We start from the raw sequence: 25,586 nt of genomic DNA on the forward strand, positions 1-25,586 counted from the left end.
AATGTAGTATATCCACACAATGGATATGCCAAGAGCAAGTTGCAAGTCTTGGGTTTTGTTTTTTGTTTTTTGTTTTTTTTTTTGAGACAGGGTCTCACTCTGTTGCCCAGGCAGGAGTGCCGTAGCACAATCATGACTCACTGCAGCCTTGGCCTCCCAGGCTCAAGCAATCCTCCCACCTCAGCCTCCTGGGTAGCTGTGACTATAGGAACCCACTGCTACATCCAGCTAATTTTTTGTATTTTGCAGAGAGACAGGGTTTTGCCATGTTGCCCAGGCTGGTCTTGAACTCTTGAGCTCAAGTGATCCACTCGCCTCAGCCTCCCAAAGTGCTGAAATTACAGGCGTGCACCAACATGCCTGGCCTGCAAGAGCAATTTTATTCAGCAATAAAAAGAATGAAGTTCTGATTCATGCTACAACATGGATGAACCTTGAAAACACTGTGCTAAGTAAAATAAGCCAGTCACAAAATATTACATATTCTTCCATTAATATCAAAGTCCAGAATAGGGAAATCTATAGAGACTGAAAGTGGATTAGTGGTCGCTAAGGGTTGGGGGATAAAGAGGCGATAGATAAAGGATACAGGGTTTGTTTCTGAGGTGATGAAAATGTTCTAAAAATTGACTATGGCAGTGGTTGCACACATTCATGAATATACTAAAAACAATTGAACTGCACACTTTAAATGTGTGAATTGTGTAGTGTACGAATTATAGCTCAAAAAAGCTGTTTTTTTTTTTTAAAAAAAGCAAGTGATAGAATAATACATGTACTATGAGCTCATTTATATAAAAACCAAAACTACATATGCATGTAATATAAACATTTGTGAATGTATGTAAATATATAGAACATGATTTGGAAGGATACCCACCCATCTGTTAGCATTGGTTGCTTTTGGGGAGAGAAGTAGGATTGCCTTCTGTAACATCACACTTTCCTGTTTCTCCTCCTACCACCCTGGTTGTTCCTCCAAATTGCTTTGTAGGCATTCTTTCCTCTGCTCCCTCCTTTATAATCTACATTTAACTCTTCAGGCTCTCCTTGAAGTGATCATATGATCACATATTTCCCATGGTTTCAACAACGCAGGTCCATATCCTGACTCATCTATTCAACAAATAATCCACTGAGCACCTGCTAAGTACTGAGCTAGTTGCTAGACATTCAGCAGGATAGAGGCAAATAAGATTGCCATTCTCATGAAGTTTACATTCTAGTGGTGGTGAAGATATATAATAATAAGCAAACCAATAAATGGACAGACAATTTGAGATAATGTTAAGTGGTAGGGAGAAAATAAAACAGGGTGAGGGGCAGGCACCACAGCCATGCTGAGCGCCGAGTCTCGCACCAAGCCCCACGCTGCGGTCCACTGCGCAGCTCGCTCCCTGCCACCCGATGCCCGCATGCTAGCCATGTCCCGTCCACCGCCAATGTGGGCCGCCTTGGGCATCCTGGCCCGGCACGCCATGGTGCTAGGCACCATGGAGATGGGGGGCCACATGGACACATCCGCCAGTGCCACGACCATGCGCGCTTTCCTGGAGTGCAGCCACACCAAGCTGGACATGGCCTTCATGTACAGCGATGGCCAGTCCAAAACCATCCTGGGTGGCCTGGGGCTGGGGCTGGGCAGCGGTGACTACTGAGTGAAATTTGCCACCAAGGCCAACCTTTGGGAGGGAAAATCACTAAAGCCTGACAATGTCCGGTCCCAGCTGGAGACGTCATTGAAGAGGCTGCAGTGTCCCCAGGTGGATCTCTTCTACCTACATGCACCTGACCACAGCACCCCAGTGGAAGAGACGCTGTGTGCCTGCCACCAGTTGCACCAGGAGGGCAAGTTCATGGAACTTGGCCTCTCTAACTATGCCGGCTGAGAAGTGGCGGAGATCTGTATGCTCTGCAAGAGCAAAGGCTGGGCCAGGCGCGGTGGCTCATGCCTGTAATCCCAGCACTTTGGGAGGCCGAGATGGGCGGATCACGAGGTCAGGAGATCCAGACCATCCTGGCTAACATGGTGAAACCCTATCTCTATTAAAAATACAAAAAAAAAAAAAAAAAAATAGCCAGGTGTGGTGGTGGGCACCTGTAGTCCCAGCTACTCGGGAGACTGAGGCAGGAGAATGGCGTGAACCCGGGAGGCGGAGCTTGCAGTGAGCCGAGATGGTGCCACTGCACTCCAGCCTGGGCGACAGAGTGAGACTCCGTCTCAGAAATAAATAAATAAATAAATAAATAAATAAAAGCAAAGGCAGGATCCTGCCCACTGTGTACCAGGGCATGTACAATGCCACCACCTGGCAGGTGGAAATGGAGCTCTTCCCCTGCCTCAGGCACTTTGGACTGAGGTTCTATGCCTACACCCTCTGGCTGGGGGCCTGCTGACCAGCAAGTGCAAGTATGAGGACAGGGCAAGAAACAGCCCGGGGGCCACTTCTTTGGGAATAGCTGGGCTGAGACCTACAGGAATCGCTTCTGGAAGGAGCACCACTTCAAGGCCATTGCCCTGGTGGAGAAGGCCATGCAGGCTGTGTATGGTGCCAGTGCCCCCAGTATGACCTCAGCCACCCTCTGGTGGATGTACCACCACTTACAGCTGCAGGGTGCCCATGGAGACGTGGTCATCCTGGGCATGTCCAGCCTGGAGAAGCTGGAGCAGAACTTGGCAGCGATGGAGAAAGGGCCCAAGGAGCCGGCTGTCATGGACACTTTTAATCAAACCTGGCATTTGGTTGCCCACGAATGTCCCAACTACTTCTGCTAGGCCCATCATGGCTCAGGCTGCCCAAGGCTCTTCTGTCACCTTTTGTTCTCTCATGCCGACCAGTCTTGGCCTTGAGCTGACTTAGCAGGGTCTTTCTGGATCGTCTGGATACATGCGTTATTTTTCTAGCTTCCTGCCTTGCTCCCTGCTTACTTTACATTGTGAAAGGTGGGGGTGAGTCCCACTTGGGCATTTCGCATTGAATAAAGCAGACACTTGACCCAGCCATAGCCCAGGTCAACCCCCCAGCTCCGCCAAAAAAAAAAAAAAAAAAAAAGAGAGAGAGAAAAAAAACCAGGGTGATGCGATGAGATACTGATCACAGTAGGGGGCTCCTGAGTTGGGATGACCAGGGAAAGCCTCTCCGAGGAGCTGACCCTAGAGCTGAGATGTGGATGATGAGAAAGAACATTTTACACAGGGTGCAAAGGCCCTGAAGAGAGAACAAATTATAGCTGGAAGCATCGCAAACAGCATAGTATGGGATAAGATCAGATATTTTGGTAAGGGCTACTATATCTTATTAGGTCAAAGTAAAGAGTTTGAATGTTATACAAAATGTAACTGGAAGTCCCTGGAGGGTTTTGAAATAGGCAGAGTGTCCTAGTCTGTTTTACATGGCTATAACAGAATATCAAAGACTAGGTAATTTATAATAAACAGAAATTTATTTGGCTCATGGTACTGGAGGCTGGGAAGTCCAACAGCATGGAGCCAGCATCTGATGAGGGCCTTCATGCTGCGGCATGCCATAATGGAAGGCGGAAGGAAAAGAGAGGGTAAGAGCAAGGGAACAGGAAGAGTCAAACTTGTTTTTATAACACAGCCACTCTTGCAATAACTAACCCACTCCTGAGATAATGACATTAATCTATTAATGAGGGTAGAGCCCTCATGACGTAATCACTTCTTATCATGTCCCACCTCCCAACACTGTTCCATTGGGAATTAAGTTTCCAACACATGAACTTTATGAGACACATTCAAACCATGGCATTCTATTCTGGTCCCCAAAATTCATGTCCTCACAATGCAAAATACATTCATTCCATTGCAGTAGCCTGAAAATTCTTAACTTGTTTCAGTGTCAACTCAAAGATCCAAAGTCCAGTCCCATCTAAAGCAGATATGGGTGGGACTGAAGGCATAATTCACCTTGAGGCAAATTTTCCTCCAGCTGTGAGGAAACAGATTAAAATTAAACAAGTTATTTATTTACAAAATACAATGCTGGGTGATGTGGTTTGGATATGTGTCCCTGCCCAAATTTCATGTTGAATCGTAAACTCCAGTGTTAGAGGTGGGGCCTGGTGGGAGGTGATTGGACCATGGGGGTGGATCCTTTATGAATGGTTTAGCACCATCCCCTCTGTGCTGTTCTCGTGATGGTGAGTTCTCATGAAATCTGGTTAAGTGTGTAGCACCTCCCCTCTCTCTTCCTCCTGCTCCAGTCATGTAAGACATGCCTGCTTCCCCTTCACCTTCTGCCATGATTGAAAGTTTCCTGAGGCCTCCACAGAAGCTGAGCAGATGCCAGTACCATGTTTCCTGCAGAACCTGCAGAATCTGCATACAGCCTGCAGAACCAGGAGCCAATTAACCTCTTCTGTTTATAAATTACCCAATCTCTGGTATTTCTTTTTTTCTTTTTTTGTTTTCTTCTTTTTTTTTTTTTTTTGAGATGAAATCTTGCTCTATTGCCAGGTTGGAGTGCAGTGGCGTGATCTCAGCTCACTGCAATCTCCACCTCCCAGGTTCAAGCGATTCCCCTGCCTCGGCCTCCCAAGTAGCTGGAACTACAGGCACGCACCACCACAACTGGCTAATTTTTTGTATTTTAGTAGAGATGGGGTTTCACCATGTTGGCCAGGATGGTCTTCATCTCCTGACCTCATGATCTGCACCCCTTGACCTCCCAAAGTGCTGGGATTACAGGCGTGAGCCACCATGCCCGGCCTGGTATTTCTGTATAGCAGTGTAAGAATGGACTAATACAGTGGGACAGACATAGGATAGATATCCCCATTCCAAGGGGGAGAAATAGGCAAGAAGAAAGGGATCCCAAGAAAGTCCAAAACCCAACACAGAAAACCACATTAAGTCTCAAAGGTGTAGAATAATCTCCTTTGATTCCATGTCCTGCATCTTGGGCACACCAAGACAGGGGCTGGACCCCCAAGGTCTCAGGCAGCCCTGCCACTATCTATGGCTTTGTTGGGCTCAGCACATGTTTCAGCTGTCTCGGATTGGAGTCTCATGCCTGAAACTTTCCCAGGTTGGCGCTGTATGCTGGTAGCTCTACGGCTCTGGGGTCCCAGTAGTGGTTCCACTCCCATGGTTCCACTAGGCACTGCCCTAGTGGAGACTCTGCAGGATCCTGCTTTCCACAGCTCCACTAGGCATTGCCCTAGTGGGGGCTCTCTGCAGTGGCTCTGCCTCTGCAACAAGTCTCTGCCTGGGCCCCCAGACTGTCTGATACATCCTTTGAAATCCAGGTAGATTCCACCATGGCCCCACAATTCATGCGCTCAGCACTGTTCCAGAGTCAGCACCAGGTGCATGCTGCCAAGGCTTACATTTGTGCCCTCCAGAGCAGTGGCATGAACTGCACATGGGCTCATTTGAGCCATGGCTGGAGAAGCCAAGGAGCTCTGCACCAACACATGGGAAGCAGAGTCCTGAGGTGGCCCTGGGCAGTGAATGCTGAGGTCTGGTGGGCACCTTTCTGGAAATCCTGCCCTTAAGGCCCTGCTCTGAACTTGTAATGGGAGGGACAACCCACTCAATGATCTCTGAAATGTCTTTGGGATCTTTGTCCCATTGTTTTGGTGACTAGCAATATCACCCTTCCTATCTCCCTACTGTTCCCCTCACTTCTGCTGCTGCTTGTGATTCATCCTCATTCCCCATCCCAGTTGCCCCCTCCCCTCTCCAGTTCTGTCAATGCAGAGGTCCTGTTGTCATTCATCCACATCCTACCTCCAACTCAGATGACTGGGTGGGGGACAGACACTTTACAACCACAAGTATGAATGGCTATTCTAGAAGTAGAGACCCCTGGCTGTTGCCTGCAGCCATGTCCTATCTTACCACCTGTTACCTGCCCAGCTCTTCAGAGGAAGGGTTCACTCTAACCCTGGCCCAGCTGGCCTGAGATCAGCTAGTTGCTGAGGTGCAGCCTCTTGTGGCTACTATGACTACAATATGATTTTTTTCTTTACATATATTTTATATTTGTATTTTTGTAAATCGAGATGGGGTCTTGTTATGTAGTCCAGGCAGGTCTCAAACTCCCAGCCTCAAGTCATCCTCTCACCTTGGCCTCCTAAAGTGCTGGGATTACAGGTGTGAACCACTGTGCCCAGCTGGTACAACAACTTTGGAAAATAATTTAGCAATACTTTGTAAAGTTTAAAGTAAGCATACTACAGGACTCAACAATTCTAATTCTAGGTATTCATTGGTCTCGGAAAACTTTTTGCACATATGCACTGGGAGACACATAAAAGGATGTACGTTGCAGCACAGCTTGCAAAATACGTAAATTGGAAATAAGCTGATGTCCATCAAAAAGATAATATATAAATAATCAGGGTATGTTTACATGATGGAATGATACAAAGTAGTTGAAATGACTTACCATGAATTAGGCTTAGTCTTTCAGTCTGTGTTTTGCTACATATATACCTATCCGTAAACAAAAGATACTCGTTTGTGTATTAATCCAAGGTGGGAAAAATACTAGCATCCAGTATATATCTGTCTACAACTTGCTTAAAAACAAATAACCTCATTGCTTCCTAATGTATATTGATTGATTGATTTTTTTTTTTTTTTTTTTTTTTTTTTTTTTGAGACAGGGTCTCACTCTGTCACCCAGGCTGGAGTGCAGTGGCACAATCTCAGCTCACTGCAACCTCCCTCTCCCAGGTTCAAGTGATCCTCCCACCTTAGACTCCCAGGTAGCTGGGACTACAGGTGTGTGCCACCATGGCTGGCTATTTTTTTGTATTTTTTGTAGAGACGAGTTTTGCCATGTTGCCCAGACTTCAAATAGGACTTTGGAGCTGGTGGAAAGGACTTGGAACCTTTTTAAAAGCCCATGTTAGCACTTCCGGTTTGTTGAGACAGGGTCTTGCTTTGTTGTCCATGCTGTTGTGCAGTGGCATGATCACAGCTTACTGCAGCCTCAACCTCCCAGGCTCTGAGCTTCCCAAGTAGCTGGGACTACAGGCATGTGCCATCATGCCTGGCTATTTTTAATTAATTTATTTATTTTTTCATAGAGACGAGGTCTCGCTATGCTGCCCGGGTTGGTCTCTAACTCCTGGGTTCAAGTGATCCTCCTACCTTGGCCTTCCAAAGTGTTGGGATTACAGGGATGAGCTACCACACCTGGCCAGCACATTCGATATAAATGAAATTTCACAGGATTCTAGAAGGCAAGCTGGTTATAATCTGTTGTACACACAAGGACAAGTGAGGAAGAAAGGAGACACAGTGCCCAGGGATAGGGAAGCAAAATAAGATATACTCAGTTATCCATGGTCATGGAGAACAGACATGCCAGATTATTAAAACCAGTAGATAATCCAAAAGGCACTCTGGAATACATTATATGTCCTATCAACACGTTGCCTCTGAACCCCAGTAGATTTATTCCTCCAGTTAACTTTTCTCAGACTGACATTAAAATGAACATATATTTTCCAAGTTGCTTCCAGCTGATGGCTGGAGGGAGTGGGCAATAGCATGAAGATTGTGAAGGGTACGGAAGGCCTAAAATAATCCATTAGCCACAGAGAATCTCAGTGTGGGTATTTGAGAGTCACCTGTACATGCCCAGCAAAGAGGTTCTGTTTGTCAAGGCAACTGAGTTGAGCCACCTAACTCTTCTCGGAGGCCCACTCCAAAGGTGTATAGTAAGTCAAGTCAGGAGTCTCAAGCTGAATGCCTCTCAGTCCATAATGCTACCAGTCGCATAACATGTGTGGCCAAACCAGAGATACTCTGTTGATTCCCAACATTCTTGTGCAAAAGCGACTTTAGTCCATATTATGCTATTTAGCAATGAATTGTAGTAGGGAAAGGAAAGGTAGGGAGGGCTCTGCCCCCGTCCCTGCGATATGTGGGCCATAGTTGCTCTGAAAACCCAGCTACAGAATGGGGACAGTAAACAACAAGCAGAATTCTAGTTCAGTCATGAATCATTTTCTTATGGTTATAGCAGAGTGATCATGGAGCAGGGAAAGGACAAGAGGCCAAAACACAGAGTCAGTGCTCCTGAAAGCAAGATTACTCACTGGAGACATTTATTGGTTTCTGTTTTTCCTGTGAAGGGGAGAAAGTAGGTCAGCACACTCAAAGAACTGTGACCAGGAACAGTGGCTCTGAGAGGGAGTCATTTGCTGCACCCTGTGCCAAGATGAACGAGTAATAGACACGCCTCTCAATTGAGGGCATTTGACTGAGGTCACTGGGTTTGGGAAAACCTCAGGCTGTTGATCCCTTGGTGTGTATTCTTTGCAGGCCCTAGGAGGTAGGTACAAGGGAAGGCTCACAGTTTTAAAACCAACATCTAAATGGTTGGCTAGCATGAGCTGGCAAGCACAGGAATGTTTATGAGCAAACTGTGTGCCTACTTTGGCTTTCAGACAAGGTAGACAAGGCTCAGGGCAGCTTGGCTAAAAATAGATGGCACAGAGGGGCCTAGGAAGCAGGAGAGCTAGGTTTCATTCCCAGGTCTCTGAGTTAACCTTCAGGCAAACTTGCTGAGTGTCTTTCTTTCATATACTGATTTAGCTCTTAGTAAGCAGGAGTATTGAATAAGTTTTCCTAGGCCTGGAGAAGGGTTCACGTGGAGTCTGCTACATTTTCTTGTCTCATCTTTCCTCAAAAGATCCAGGTGTGGGGAAAGACTGATTGTGATCCGGTGGAAGGTGGAGTAGCTGACATAAGATGGAATGGTACTAAGCTATGATGACCCACTGGGAGCCATGAGTCCTTCCGGACTAACCAAGGTGGCTGCCCAGCCAGAGCCAAAAGGAGGCTCTCTGACCCTGGGTCTGGAGGCAGAGGTGGCAGAGAAGTAAACAAGAGGCACCAAATCAGAACTCCTGATGCATAACCCACAGCTATGAGGGGGACAGTATGAAATGCGGGGCTGTAAGTAGGAAATTTAGCAGGAAATTCTGAAAGCAGGTAGTTCCTGCCCTTTGTCACTGCCCCACATGCCATTCCCTTCCTCAGCAAGATTCTACTTGCTCAGAAGCAAGGGTCCAAACCAAGGCAGCCACATTTCTAGTCTGTAGTTGGGCGGTAATGTTCTTAGGAAAAAATTGGACTATTCACAGAGAAGGGGAAGCTGAGCACAAGAAAACTATTTTGTGCCAGGTGCAGTGGCTCACACCTGTAATCCCAACACTTTGGGAGGCCAAGGCGGGTGGATCACCTGAGGTCAGGAGTTCAAGACCATCCTGGCCAACATGGCGAAACCCCATCTCTACTAAAACTACAAAAATTAGCTGGGCATGGTGGCGCATGCCTGTAATCCCAGTTACTCGGGAAGCTGAGGTGGGAGGATCGCTTGAACCAGGAGGTGGAGGTTGCAGTGAGCCGAGATTGTGTCACTGCACTCCAGCTTGGGCGACAGAGTGAGACTGTCTCAAAAAAATTAAAAAATGAAAAATAAACAGGCTGGCTGTGGTGGCTCACTCCTGTAATCCCAGCACTTTGGGAGGCCGAGGCCAGTTGGATCACGAGGTCAGGAAATTGAGACCATCCTGGCTAACATGGTGAAACCCCGTCTCTACAAAAATTACAAAAAATTAGCCAGGCATGGTGGTTCCTGTCTGTAATCCCAGCTACTTGGAAGGCTGAGGCAGCAGAATTGCTTGAACCTGGGAGGCAGAGGTTGCAGTGAGCTGAGATTGCACCACTGCACTCTAGCCTGGGTGACAGAACTATTTTGTATTATTTCCTGCATCAAGACCCTTGGCCCTACCCTCATCCCAGGACACTTTCTCCAGAAGTCAGCGCACCTCTGTGTGGCAAGAATATCTAGGAGGAGCTATTTTTTTTTCTGATTACAAAAGTAATAAGTGGTTATTTTATAAAATTAAGATTTTCAAAATAACTAGAAAAGAGGATTCTAAATCCTCTCTCAACCCCCAAAAATGATACATGTTTGAGGTGATGAGTATGATAATTACCATGACTTGATCATTTCACAATATATTCATGCGTCAAACAAAACATCACACTGTACCCCATAAATACATAGAATTATCATTTATGAATTAAAAAAATAAAAAATTATAAGCATAAAGGGAAATATAGAGGCCAGGCACCGTGACTCACACCAGTAATCCCAACACTTTGGGAGGCTGAAGTGGGAGGATCACTTGAGGTCAGGAGTTCGAGACCAGCCTGGCCAACATGGTGAAACCCCATCTTTAGTAAAAACACAAAAAATTGGCCAGGTATGGTGGCGCACACCTGTAGCACCAGCTACTCAGGAGGTTGAGGTGGGAGGGTTGCTTGAACCCAGAAGTTGGGGGTTGCAGTGAGCCAAGATCATGCCACTGCACTCTAGCCTGGGCAACAGAGCAACACTGTCTCAAAAATAAATAAATAAATAAAATATAAAGCAGAAAACAAAAATCACTATAATCCCATCACTTAAAGATTACTAGGGTTAACAGTCGTTAAGTAAATTTGGAGTATTCAGCCTTACTTACTTACCTTGGGCAAGTTACTTAAACTTTCTGAGTCTCAGTTTTGTTATTTACAAAATGAGAATAATCGTAGTACCCACCTCACAGTATTATCTCAAGGATGAGAGAATTCATGTAAAGAGGTTTCATAGTCCCTGGAAAATAGTGAGTGATCAATAAATGTTGGTCATCACCATCATTATTATATTCTATGTGTACATATTCAAAACTACTCATATTGATGGCTGTATAATATTTTGTTTTGTGACTGTACCATTTCCCTAGGGTTAAACATTCATGTTGTTACAAAAATTTCACCATTACAAAACTACTGCAAGAAACATCCGTGTACATATACCTTCTTGTACACCTCTGACTATTTCCTTAACATAAATTTCCTAGGATTGAGTTTACTGGATTAAAGTTTCCTAAAAATGACCATTTTGGGCCCAGGTGCGGTGGCTCAGGCTTGTAATCCCAGCACTTTGGGAAGCCAAGGTGGGCGGATCACGAGGTCAGGAAATGGAGACCATCCTGGCCAACATGGTGAAACCCTGTCTCTACTAAAAATACAAAAATTATCTGGGCTTGGTGGTGCGTGCCTGTAGTCCCAGCTAGTTGGGAGGCTGAGGCAGGAGAATCACTTGAACCCAGGAGGTGGAGGTTGCAGTGAGCCAAGATTGTGCCACTGCACTCCAGCCTGGTGACAGAGCAAGACTCCATCTCAAAAGAAAAAAAAAAAAGAGCATTTTTAGGCCCTTGTTACAGACTTTGAAATGGCTTTATGAAAAGGTTGTAGTTGGCCGCGTGAGGTGGCTCACACCTGTAATTCCAGCACTTTGGGAGGCCGAGGCGGGTGAATCACCTGAGGTCAGGAGTTCAAGACCAGTCTGACCAACATGGTGAAATCCCATCTCTACTGAAAAAAAAAAAAAAATACAAAAATTAGCTGGGAATGGTGGCAGGCATCTGTAATCCCAGCTGCTCAGGAGGCTGAGCCAGGAGAATCATTTGAACCCAGGAGGCGGAGGTTGCAGTGATCCAAGATTGCGCCACTGCACTCCAGCCTGGGCAACAGGCCAAGCCTCTGTCCAAAAAAAAAAAAAGAGAGAGAGAGATTGTAGTCATTTACATTTTTGCCAGCAGGGCACATATAAGTATCCGCTTCTCCATAGTTTTATCAACATTTTATCAACACTGAGTAATAACACTTTTTAAAACGTCTTTGACAATTTCATGGGGAATAATGGTGTCTTGTTTTCACTTGTATAACTTTGATTATAAGGGATAATAAACTCTTTTTTTTTTTTCCAGGCTAGAGTGCAGTGATGTGATCTCGGCTCACTGCAACCTCTGCCTCCCGGGTTCGAGAGATTCTCCTGCCTCAGCCTCCCGAGTAACTGGGATTACAGGCATGCACCACCACACCTGGCTAATTTTTGCATTTTTAGTAGAGACAGGGTTTCACCATGTTGGCCAGGCTGGTCTCCAACTCCCGGCCTCAGATGATTGGCTTGCCTCTGCCTCCCAAAGTGCTGGGGTGACAGGCATAAGCCACCACGTCCAGTCATAAGGGACAATAAACATTTTAAGTTAATTCTCCTGTTAAGCTCATACAGTAATTCACAAGTTCCCACAGACAAAAATCCATAAGAAAGTCCTCAGGGATCCTGAAATGAAAACATACAGGGGACATTTCCATAAAAATAATTCACATTTGAGTAGTTGATATACATATTTTTAACCATTTTAACTGTAAGATATAATAATAGAAAACTGCATATCTTAATAGAGTATTATAAAGTAAATACACTTTTAGATATTTACTTCTAGGTCAAGAAATAGAACTTTGCTAGCTACCTTAGAAGCCTGGCACATGTCCCATCCCAATCCTAAAATTAACCACTATGCTGACTTCTATGGAAATCTCTTCCTCTCTTCCTTGATTTCATTATAGTTTTATCACTCAGGTTGCAACCTTAAACGAATAGTTTAGTTTTGCCTTTTAAAGATATTTTAAGTGTTTTTCACTTAGTTGCTGATATACTTGTAATAAAAATTACACCAGGCTATAATAGCAATCAACTTAAAGAAGTAAATGCTTAAAAATGCTCATTTTTGACAATAGTGCTTTACAGATACATGAAAACATACACAATTTTTCCCATGGATGTGACTAAATAAATTGCTTTGTCTCAAACTTAGCATGTCATTTTGATATGGTTATATGTTTTGGTTCCGTTTTGAAGTAATGCCTCCAACATCAGTATAATTTTAACACTTTCTATCAAAGTTAGATGTCAGTTACAAGTCATTATTCTGAAGTTCAACCTTGTTTTTCAACCTACTAGATAGGTCTGAGTTCTTAATTGCAAACTGCAAAATCCACTCTGACTAGTTTAAGCAGAAAGGAAATTTATTAAACAGTATTAGACCACCCACAGGATCTTTGGAGACCCATAAAGCGAGGCCCTGAAGAGGCCAGAAACAAGGTGCAGCCATACTGTGGGTGCTTCGCTGGCAAAAACTTCACTGCCACTACCCTAAAGAAGACATCAACTCTCCACGATCCTTGCTTTCCACATGAAATTTCCAAGCTTCTAGTATCTCTCTTCAAACAGCCCCCAGAAACCCCTGCCAGAGAGAATGCTGAACTGGATAGATTCCAGCTGTTTCATGTGGTCCCTCTGTTGCTTGTTGGTTTCTGCTGTCCAGAATGTTGATATGTCCTGTGTTGGATCTCGGACAACACAGAAAGGTTTTCCATCTCTTTTGGGTTTCTTTCCTACTCAACTCTTCAGTAGAACATAAACCGTTTAAGGGCAGAGGCCAGTTCATCACTTTTAAGTAATCAAATATATTCATTAATAACCTATGATATTCATTAACAAGTATTTATTGGAAGCCTACTCTAAATTTGGCATAGTGCTAGGTGCTGAAGATATCATTATGAATGAGAGACAAAGGTCTTCTCTCATGAGTTTGTGCAGAGTGACAACAAATACATAAACAAACAATTATGATTTCAGGTGAGCAGAAGAGCAGGGCTACCTTAGATAGGGTGATCAGAAAAAGTCTCCATGAGGGGCTGACAGTGAAGGTGACACTTAAAGGAAAAGCATCCAGGCATTTAAAGCGTTAGGGGAAGAATAGTCCTGGAAGAAGGAATGCCATGTGAGAAGGAAACATATTCATTCACTGGGTCTCAGGCTAGAGCACAACAAGTGAGCAGGAGAGTAAAATGGTTCAGTTTTATTCCAAGCATATTAACAAGCAATTGGAGGTTGTGAGTAGCCAGAGGCGACATAGTCTGATGTACATTTTGAAGGATCACTCTTGGTGGTGAGTGGAGAACAGGCTATAGAGGAGACAAACTGAAACATTTAGGAGGCAAGTGGTCCAGATGAAAGATGATGATGGTTTACACCAGGGTGGCTGAGAGAATGAGAGATCACATTTGGGATATGCTTCAAAGTTAGAGTCAAAAGAAATTCCTGATTGGTTGTGGGAGGTGATGGGGAGAGGAGAATCAAGGAAAACACAAAGATTTGGGGGCTTGAGCAACAGGTTGAATGATGTTGACAGCTACTGAGATGGAGAAGAGTGGGGTAAGGGGGGAAATCTAGTTCATATTTGTACATGTTGAGGTGCTGATGTCTATGGGCATGAACACGAGAAGATATAGTGAAATATATGAGTCTTGGGCTTAGAGAAGAGGACCTGTCTGTGCTAAGCACTCTGAGGGGATGCATGAAATGTCTAAGACACAGCGTTGAAGAAAGGGTTAACACAGAAGCTCTAATTGATCAGTCCTTGCACATCTCCAGGGGAGCCTAGAATTATGATTGCCCCTAGGTCTACCTCTGGGAATACAGCCCTCAGATGTTCTTTATGTCACCAATTGATGATGTCTTGATGTCATTTTATACCTGCAGAGCAATGGGGTATGCTGTATCTACTTGTCAGGACTTCTCTGGATTGTTTTTGCAAGATTCATGATGTACCTGGTTTTGATGTTGGGATCCTGAGTGTCATTTCACAAAAGTCCTCAGAGACTCTGAGACTTGGGTGGGCTTTCCTAGACAGAGACATTTCACAGGTGTCCCTGTAGTTTGCTGTTAATTTGTTAGGTGTTCCTGTGCAGCCCTGGATAAGAAAGGACTTGAAAACCTGTGCCTACTCTATGCATATTTTTCCTGCAGCTTTTGTTCTGTATCCTTTGGTATAATAAACCTTAGCTGTAAGTAAAACCTGCTATTGAGTCTTATGAGTCTTTCTAGTAAATCACCCAACTTGGGGTGATTGCGGGACCCCTCAAAACACAATTTGCCCTCCAAGAGCTTACAGTTTAGCTGCAGAGGAAAAAGAAACATACATGAAGCAACAGTGACCCAAGCAGGACAATATATTACTGTGAGCCCGAGGCCAGGCGCTAAGTTTTTATTCTTCTTTGTATCCTTAAAAGAGGGCTGGGTCTTAAAATTGGGTGGTCCTCAATAAAGGTCTGCTGAACTTAAATAGAAGAGGTGGAGTTTGCTGGATGGGTAGGACTTTGAATAAGCTAGGAGGAAAAGGAGGGCATGCCAATTGGAGAAAACTTGATATAGGCCCAAAAGCAAGAACAGGCAGGGTTTGTTTGTAGAAAGTTGTCCTTAGTCTCCCTGCCCCACAATGCCTGGCTCATTTGCCAAACAGTGGGCATTTCATAAAGTCTGCCACTTGTCTGGTATCCTTGTCCAAGTTTGCTACCACACCCTTTTCAGTCTTTCCTCTGCTTTTTCTGGGCAGTGCTAATGATGGGAGGTGATGGGATAGCATATTCCTTCTGCTCCCACCCCAGTCACTTGCAGGAGAGAACTGAGGCTGAGATGTCTAGTTCCAAATTTAACTGCATCATGGATGGTTAGCTTGGCTGCTCTCCCTGTGATTCAGTGATTAAAATTCCAGATGGGACTACAATAACTCTATTAATCTTGAATTCCATACATCGGTTTCAAAATAAAAACTCCTAGAACCTAGGCACCTCTATATAATCTTTCCATATTCCCAGGGCAGCTTTGAAATGAAATAGATGAATAACTGCTTCACCAAAAGAGAGGTTCTGGTGAAAGGAGACATGGATACAGAGAAAAAGAGAAGACATTCTAGGAAATGAACCAAAACATTTCTGTCTGTATGAACAGGAAAGAAAATGGAAGATTTAATGCTTAGATCTCAGAGATTGACTAGTATAACCATCGTCCCCTTGCCCCTCCAGCAGATGAGGAAGAGATTTATCCAAGATCACACAGCAATCCACAGCAGACTCAGGACCAGAATCTGATTAGAATCAGGACCAGGCTTCCTGATTCTAAGTCCAGTACTCCACCACATTTTAGAGCCCTATTTTGTAGTTCTATAGCCACAACAATCATCCTCAAAGAAGGATGCACTAAATTTCCCAATTAGCAACTACCTCTCGGTGAAGCATGTTAAGGGCCAGAGCAGGGAAGGGTGGCAAAAGGCCAAGCCAAGACATCACAATTACAAGGGCTAAGTGAGACATGTTTCTGACTGCTTTATGGGCTCTGCAGTCTTGCTGCTTCTTTGCTTTGAGCCAAGTCAATCATACTCTCTGTCATGGAGTGGGATTGGGGGGAGGATCAGTGAGAGGAGTGAATAAAATGGACCTTCCTGCTGGCAAAGATGTGTGGCCAAACTATGAATCTGCAAGCAAAAGAAGGGAGGTAATTGTAGAAGCATATGACAGCACCAGAAAGCTCTGGCACAACCAGCATCACCTCCCGCCCAGCACCTGCCAGTTCACAGCAGCTGGTCAGAAAGCTTATGGCCTTGCGGACAGGACAGACCACAAGAGTAGAATCTGTATACCAGCCTCTGTGCCCTGCCCAGGCTTGACTCAGAAGCAGTGACGAATGCACTGGGCTGGTTAGTTCATCGGTACACCGAACATGAATCCAGGTGACAACAAGGCAATGACTTTCCTGAAGATTGAAGTCACTTCCTGTTTGGGACCTCCAGTCCTGAGATGCACTCCCCCACAGCTCAGGCTTCCATGAAGGATCAAAGGCAACTCCTGGGCCAATGAAAGAAATGTGAGGAAAAGCCTAAGGGCGGTTGGGAGAGCCTTGAATGAAGGCTGAAATGTGACACTTTTTTTTTTTTTTTTTTTTTTTGACTCAGAGTTTTGCTGTGTCACCCAGGCTGGAGTGCAGTGGCGCGATCTCGGCTCACTACAACCTCCCTGCCTCTCACGGTCAAGCGATTCTCGTGCCTCAGGCTCCTGAGTAGCTGGGAATACAGGCGTGCACCACCACACCCAGTTAATCTTTTGTATTTTAGTAGAGACGGAGTTTCACCATGTTGCCCAGGCTGGTCTTGAACTCCTGAGCGCAGGCAATCCGCCCAACTTGGCCTTCCAAAGTGCTAGGATTACAGGCGTGAGCCACTGCACCTGGCTAACACTTCTATATGAGTACCAAATCAGGGAATGAATGAATTCAGCATTCTAATCACATTCTTACGCAATGCCTGAATCACACTCACAAAACCAGGGCTTCAAATCTTTACTATAAAAAAGCATTATATTGTTGCTATAGGAAATACTCATAATTCTGGTTTCAGTGGGTTATGGCAGACCTAGAAACAATTGGATTTGTACAGATAAGGGAAACTTATCCCTTAAATGCCAAAAATTTTAAACAGTATTATCATGACTTGTGAAATATACATGTTTATATAACATGTTTGCCAGATTTCTCAGCCCACTCGAACCTTTTTCCAGCTTACTCAGGGTAATCACAATCACATCCTTCATTACGTTATGCTATTTTGTTTTCCGGTCTCCTCCCAGGATTTCAGGCCTTCAGCAGGCACTTCCTCCATCAGTTTGTCTGAGATTCTTCCCTCCCTCCCCCACTGCAATATATCTGCCTGTTGCTTCTAATCTGTGCACCTAGGTAACCAGATTACAGGACTCTTTAGAGCTATGTTATAAACAAGGCACTAGAAAAGGTCTAGAGAATAACAGACCTGTAACGCTGTAAGGCTACCTCTGTGTGTTTGAGGGAGTTTGTGACTGTTTCTTCTATTCAGATTTGGAGCAGATTTTCAGAGAGCAGAGGGTGCCAGAGGCCTGACCTGGGGATAATGCAGTGCTAGGGAATATAAACCTGGAATCAGGCCATGCCTCATGCTCCCCTGTCCTCTACTCAACTCCCTAGAGCTCAGAGGGCTTTGAATGACAGAAAATTGGGAAGAACAATTAGGAATAAATATGAAGCCACGCCAGATTCTTCTTTCAGAAAAAGAAATAAGTGCTGACAAAGCAGGGGTAACACTAGCCTGGGGAATTTGCTCTAACCTCCACAGAGGAGCATCTCTGCATTGCACCTAGGGGAACTGTAAGCGTTGAGGAAATTGAAAATGTGATTTTGGTTGGGCGCGGTGGCTCACGCTTGTACTCCCAGGACTTTGGGAGGCCGAGGCCGGTGGATCACCTGAGGTCAGGAGTTCGAGACCAGCCTGGCCAACCTGACAAATCCTGTCTCTACTAAAAATACAAAAATTAGCTAGACCTGGTGGCGGGCACCTGTAATCCCAGATACTCTGGAGGCTGAGCTCATGATTGTAGCAATACTTGAGATCTCTGTGGTCTTCCTTACAAACATTGGGGGGAAAACAACACATGTAATTTATAATGTCACAGCAATAACCATCGTGTATTCCATATTTTTACTACTTAGAAACCACTTTCATAGTCACTAACTCATTTGGTAAGCTATAGAGAAGGCCACCCTCCCATCCTAAGCTGTCACTTGCTACTCTAGGAAGGAACACTTGAAACTTCTCTATTTCTATTGTCTATAACATTCTTGGCAGCTAAGTACTCACTGCATCCCCATACTCTGTAGGCAAGGATTACCACAGGGTTCTGCTGGGAGGGCTGGGCCAGATGCCAAAGGCCCAGCCAGACACAGGATATCAAAGGAGGATCATTTAGATGCTGGGGTCCCTGCCTTTTAGGGACACCTAACTACAGAGTTCTGCCTCTGCCAGATTATTCACCCCCATACAATGCACAGCAATCTCCCTCAGCCTGTCCCAGTGTCAGTTTTAGTCAAGGAGGTAATAATGCAGAATTCACAGGTCATCATTTCACCACTTTGGTCTGGACATCAAAGAACCAGCAGGATAATAATGATGGAAAAGTTATTTATCATCTCTGAATCTCGATTTGTCCATTCTTAAAATAGGAAGGGTAAAAGTCACCCCTACCTAGTCTCCAGATATCTGGAGATGATAAATGAAGTACTACAGTAGAATAGTTTAATTTTTAAGGTGAATTACTTTGAATTCCTTGAAAGGATCACATAAGTCTAAGGGATTCTAATTGGCTCAGAGTTATATATCTTGAGTCACTTAAAAGTTTTGCTAGAAATTGCACAAAATAACTGAAATTAAATACACAGAAAAGGGAACAAAACTTAGAATTTGATGTTGGGAAAGGAAAGAAAACTTAGCAAAGAAAGTGGCAACCAACAGCAGGGATCAAAATAGGAAGAGGAAGACAGGAAAATGTGAAATTGAAGAATTAAAATTTTGTTACTGGGAAAGAAAGCAGAAATACAGGTATACCTTGAAGGTTTTGTGGGTTGGGTTCCAGACCACTGTAATAAAGTGAATATCGTAATAAAGTGAGTCACACAATTTTTTTGGTTTCCTAGTGCATATAAAAGTCATGTTTACACTATACTATAGTGTACTAATTGTACAATAGCATTGTGCCTATAAAAACAATAAACATGCCTTAAGATACTTTATTGCTAAAAAATACTAATGATCATTGGAGCCTTCAGCAAGTCATAATCTTTTTGCTGATGTTCATGGCTCCTGCCTGATCAGGGTGGTGGTTGCTGAAGGTTAGGGTGGCTGGGGCAATTTCTTAAAATAAGACAACAATGAGGTTTGCCACATCAATTGACTCTTCCTTTCCAAAAGATTTCTTTTCTTTTTTTTTTTTTTTTTTTGTTGAGATAGAGCTTCACAGACTGGAGTACAGTGGCAGGATCTCAGCTCCCTGCAACTTCCACCTCCTTGGTTCACGCAATTCTCATGCCTCAGCCTCCTGAATAACTGGGATTACAGGCGCCCGCCACCACGCCCGGCTGATTTTTGTATTTTAATAGAGATGGGGTTTCGCTGTGTTGCCCAGGCTGGTCTGGAACTCCTGAGCTCAGGCAATCTGCCCATCTCAACCTCCCAGAGTGCTAGGATTACAGGCATGAGCCACCACGACTGGCCCGAAAGATTATTTATTTTATTTTTTTAGACAGAATCTCACTCTGTCACTAGGCTAGGGTGCAATGGTACAATCTTGGCTCACTGCAGCCTCCATCTCCCAGGTTCAAGTGATTCTCCTGCCTCGGCTGGGACTAGAGGCATGCGCCACCATGCCCAGTTAATTTTTTTGTATTTTTAACAGAGACAGGGTTTCACCATGTTAGCCAGGATGGTCTCGATCTCTTGACCTCGTGATCTGCCCGCCTCGGCTTCCCAAAGTGTTGGGATTACAGGCGTGAGCCACGGCACCCAGCCCAAAAGATTTCTTTATAGCATGCAATGCTATTTGATAGCATTTGACTCACAGTGAAACTTCTTTCAAAATTGGAGTCAGTCCTCTCAAACCCTGCCACTGCTTTATCAACTAAGTTTATGTCATATTCTAAATCCTTTGTTGTCATTTCAACAGTGTTCACAGCATCTTTACCAGGAGTAAATTCCATCTCAAAAATCCACTTTCTTTGCTCATCCATAAGAAGCAATACCTCATCTGTTCAAGTTTTATTATGAGATTACAGCAATTCAATCATATCTTCAGGCTTCACTTCTAATTCTAGTTCTCTTGCTATTTCCACCACATCTGCAGTGGCTTCCTCCACTGAAGTCTTGAACCCCTCAAAGTCGTCCATGAAGGTTGGAATCAACTTTGTATTAGTCCACTCTTGCATTGCTATAAAGAAATGCCTGAGACTGGGTAATTTATAAAGAAAAGAGGTTTATTTGGCTCACAGTACTGCAGGCTGTGTAGGAAGCATGGCAACATCAGCCTCTGGGGAGGCCTCAGGAAGCTTCCAATCATGGCAGAAGGCGAAGGAAGAGCAAGTAATTTCAGATGGCCAGAGTAGGAGAAAGAGAGCAGGGAAGAAGTGATACACACTTTTAAACAACCAGATCTCACAAGAATGTGATGACAGCAACTAAGGGGGATGGTGTTAAGCCATGAGAAACCACCCCCGTTATCCAACCACCTTCCTCCAGGCCCCAGCTCCAACACTGGGGATTACAATTTGACATGAGATTTGGGTGGGGACACAGATCTGAACCATATCAAACTTATTCCCAATTCCTGTTAATGTTGGGGGTTTTTTTGTTTGTTTTTTGTTTTGTCTTTTGTTTTGTTTTGTTTTTTTGAGATGGAGTCTCACTCCATCATCCAGGCTGGAGAGAAGTGGCACAATCCCGGCTCACTGCAACCTCCACCTTCTGGGTTCAAGAGATTCTCCTGCCTCAGTCTCCCAAGTAACTGGGATTACAGGCGCCCACCACCACGCCCGGCTAATTTTTTATATTTTTAATAGAGACAGGATTTCGGCATGTTGGCCAGGCTGGTCTTGAACTCCTGACCTCAAGTGACTCACCCGCCTTGGCCTCCCAAAGTGCTGGGATTATAGGCCATGTTGGTATTTTGACCTCCTCCTGTTTATCACGAGTGTTCTTAATGGCATTTAGAATGGTGAATCCTTTCCAGAAGGTTTTCAATTTCCTTTGCCCAGATCTGTCAAAGGAATAGCTCTATGGCAGCCTTACAAAATGTATTTTTTTAAAAAATAGGACTTGAAAGTCTAAATTACTCCTTAATCCATCTGCTACAGAAAGGATGCTGTGTTAGCAGACATGAAAACAAAGTTAATTTCCTTGTACATAGCCATCAGAGCTCTTGGGTGACTAAGTGCATTGTTAATGAGCAGTAATATTTTGAAAGGAATCTTTTTTTCTGAGCAGCATGTCTCTATAATGGGCTTAACATATTCAGAAAACCATGCTGTAAACAGATGTGTTGTCATCCAGGCTTTGTTGTTCCATTAATAGAACACAAGCAGAATTTGGCATAATTCTTAAGGACCCTAGAATTTTCAGAATGATAAATGAATATTGGCTTCAATTTAAAGTCACCAGCTGCATTAGCTCCTAAAGGAGAGATAGGCTGTCCTTTGAAGCTTTGAAGCCAGGCACTGACTTCTCCTCTCCAGCTATTAAAATCCTAGATGCTGGTTGGGCACGGTGGCTCACGTCTGTAATCCCAGCACTTTGGGAGGCTGAGGCAGGCAGATCACTTGAGGTCAGGAGTTCAAGACCAGCCTGGCCAACATGGTGAAACCCCATGTCTGCTAAAAAATACAAAACATAGCTGGGCGTGGTGGTGGGCACCTGTAATCCCAGCTATTCAGGGAGAATTGCTTGAACCCAGGAGGCAGAGGTTGCAGTGAGCTGAGATTGCCCCACTATACTCCAGCCTAGGCGATAGAACGAGACTCTGTCTCAAAACAAACAAACAAACAAACAAACAAACAAAAAACCTAGATGTCATCTTCTTCTAATATAAGGCTGTTTTGTCTACATGGAAAATCTGTTGTTTAGTGCAGCCATTCTTATCAATTATCTTAGTTAATCTTCTGGATAACTTGCTGCAGCTTCTCCATCAACACTTGCAGATCTTTGCACTTTTGTGTTATGGAGACAGTTTCTTTCGTTAAACCTCATGAACCAACCTCTGCTAGCTTCACATTTTTCTTCTGCAGCTTCCTCATCTCTCTCAGCCTTTATAGAATTGAAGAAAGTTAGGGCCTAGTTCTGGATTAGGCAGGCTTTGGTTTAAGGGAATATCGTGACTTAAGAAAACATTTGATCTTCTATCCAGACCACTAAAACTTTCTCCATATCAGCAATAAGGCTGTTTGCTTTCTTATCATTCACATGCTCATTGGAACAGCACTTTAATTTCTTCAACAACTTTTCCTTTGCATTCACAACTTGGCTAACTGGCACAAGAGGCCTCGCTGGGCTTTTGACATGCCTTTCTCACCTAGCTTAGTCATTTCTAGCTTTTGATTTAAGGTGAAAGATATGTGTCTTTCCTTTCACTTAAACACTTAGAAATCATTACTTGGCTTAATATCAATATTGTTGTATTTCAGGGAATAGGGAGGCCCAAGGAGAGGGAGAGAGTTTGGAGAAGGGCCAGTCAGTGGAACAGTCTGAACACATAAAACATTTATCAATTAAGTTCACTGTCTTATCTGGGCACAGTTTGTGGCACACCAAAACAAGTATAATGGCAACATAAAAGATCACTGATCACAGCTCCACATAACAGATATAATCATAATGAAAAAGTTTGAAACATTGAGAGAATTACCAAAATGTGAGACAGAGACAAAGTTAGCACATGCTGTTGAGAAAATGATGCCAACAGACTTGCTCAATGCAGAGTTGCCACAAACCTTCCATTTGTGAAAAACACAGTATCTGCAAAGTACAATAAAGCCAGGCACAATAAAACGAGGCATGCCTGTATAAACAGCAACCGTCAAGTGATGTTTTCCAACTAGAATTAAAAGATTACATAAGGAATTTTTTAAAGGAATTCAATTCTGGAAGAACCGAGCAACAATTAAGAATGCATTATAAAGGATGTGATACTTACATATGTGAAATAAATTTAAATGGCCAATTCCAACCAGAGTGAATGCTGCAGCTGGGTGTTAAAAATCTTTCAACCATACTGAGTTTGGCAGTGATTCTGTACAAGGATATGATTTACATTCAAGGACTGACTATTTGGGTATCGCATCTCAAGATATCAAGACCCACATAGAATACAGCAATGAAGCCAAAGGAAGGAAAGGGAGAACTAATCATCATGGCCCTATTTCAGATGCAGCCCTCCCTTACCCATCTTACATTTCTGCCCCTTTCATGCTTCTAAGCCAAGCCAGACAGTTATGCACAGAGTGGATAACTTACCTATGTCTGGCTTAAGGGCCTACCCTTCAGAAAGGTACACATGTTGGAGGTAAGGAAGCTGAGCTGCAATTCTGGCAGATTTGCACTACTTGGGTTGATCTACACTGACTCCAGCCACTCCTTTTCTAAGGAAGACACTAAAGGCAGTAAGATGATAGTATTTCTTTAGTTTGCTCACCCCTGAGATTCAAAGGAAAAAGAATGACAGCAGGAAATTGTTACAAGAGCTGGGCATCCAAAGTCACCAAATACCATAGGATTGTGTGTGAACGTGTGTGTGCATGTACATACACACACACTAGTATACACTAGTGGTATGGTTCAGTTAAACACTATGAGTCAGGTCAGGAGCAGCCAAACACTTTTTATCTCTCAGGTTCCTTCTGGAAATTTGGTCTTTACTTCTAGTGAGAAATCTGGAAAAGGATCCACTGGTTATCCTCTTCTTGGGAGAAAGACCACATTAACTTTCCTTCTCTCAGGACACTGGGGAATTCTGTTCACTTAGCCTTATTAGAAGGTTAATCATTAATTAATTTATGGTGACACAACCATGAGACATTAGGGTCCTTACCTAATTAGGCACAACCTGCCTCAGCCTTATAAGGTCAACCTCATAAAGAAGAAATATCTCACTATCTATTCAAGCACTCCTGTTTGATCTGGGGGCACTTCTTATGTTCTTATGAGTGTGACGTTTGGGACAGAAGTAGAAGGGACAATGTGTGTTTTACGGTGAGTAATGAGAGAGGGAAAGGAAAAGGACTGTAACTGACAAACAAGTGAGTACTGCCTGTGCTGCCTCCTTGCCTTAGGTAAAACAAGCACTGTCTGTTAGACTGAAGAGGTGGTCTAATATTCACAATCCAGTCTCTTACTGAATTCGAAAAATTAGCAGCAGCTATACATTCCTGGTGAGTGGGGTGGGAAGTTAGTGGTCAGTTGGCACTGAGGGGGTATAGCAGAGACTGTTAATAGACATGAAATCTACTAGGTATGCCTCTACATATCCCAGTCTTCCTTGTGGTTAAATTGGGGCTAGGTGATTAGTTCCTGCCAATGAAATGTATGCAGAAGTTCTGTGTTACCTCTGGGATGAGGCGATTAAGGCACATGGACTTCCAGTTCTCTTTTTCTTTGCTACGGTGCCCTTGGAAGTCATCTTTTCCAGACGGCATAGCTACAAGATAGAAGAGGGCCAACCAGTCTATATCAAACATTATGTGAGCAACAAATAAACCTCTGTGATTTTCTGTATCGGTCTTGCCTATCCTGACTAATATAGGCACCAAAGCAGTGTTCATTTAGGATGCCACAGACTTTAGTGCAAGAAATTAAGCTACTCACACCCACAATGTATAGTTCCTTTTAGAGATACAAACTCTGCCAGGATGATCAGATTTCATGTTTCCCAAGACTCTCTTCAACAAAACGTTGTCTTTGAAGGAGAATGGCTTGCCATGAATTAGTAACTTCAAGTGTAGAGGCCATCTCTCCTAAGGACACACATCTTCCAAATATCAAAAAGCATCCAAAACTTATTGAATAGTTCATGAAATCTCTTTCTAGGTACCTATCATCTCCTTCTGCTACTTCCCATTTTACTGATGGCACTGGACACAAATGCTAGCTTATAGCCTTTATACACAGAACTCCCTCATATATTAGGTTCCCATTAAAAAAACAAATAAGGAGACACAACTAAGTTTCTGTTTATCAAAGACATCTGATAGTGGCAAGCACCTGTAGTCCCAGCTACCTGGGAGGCTGAAGCAGGAGGATTGCTTGAGCCCAGAAATTCAAGTCCAGCTTCTGTGACATGGCAAGATTCCATCTCAAAAAAAAAAAAAAGTCTCAATTTCTTGTAGGCCCTGGCTCAGTGTATTTTTAAAGTTTAGAATAGGAGGGAGAGGAACATCCTTCATTCACTGTCTCTAAAATGTCTAATATTTGCCTCTCTCTATGTCTCAGTGAGCCAGCAGGTCCAGTATAAGATAGGAAGCACAACA

At 43.8% G+C, this 25,586-nt stretch overlaps 1 pseudogene; it reads left to right on the forward strand.

The window, feature by feature from the left end:
• The first annotated feature begins 1,337 nt into the window (after nucleotides 1-1,337).
• On the forward strand, nucleotides 1,338-2,815 carry LOC103247321 (aflatoxin B1 aldehyde reductase member 2-like; annotated as a pseudogene).
• The last annotated feature ends 22,771 nt before the right edge of the window (nucleotides 2,816-25,586 follow it).

Source organism: Chlorocebus sabaeus, chromosome X, assembly GCF_047675955.1.
Source record: "Chlorocebus sabaeus isolate Y175 chromosome X, mChlSab1.0.hap1, whole genome shotgun sequence".
NCBI lineage: Eukaryota > Metazoa > Chordata > Mammalia > Primates > Cercopithecidae > Chlorocebus > Chlorocebus sabaeus.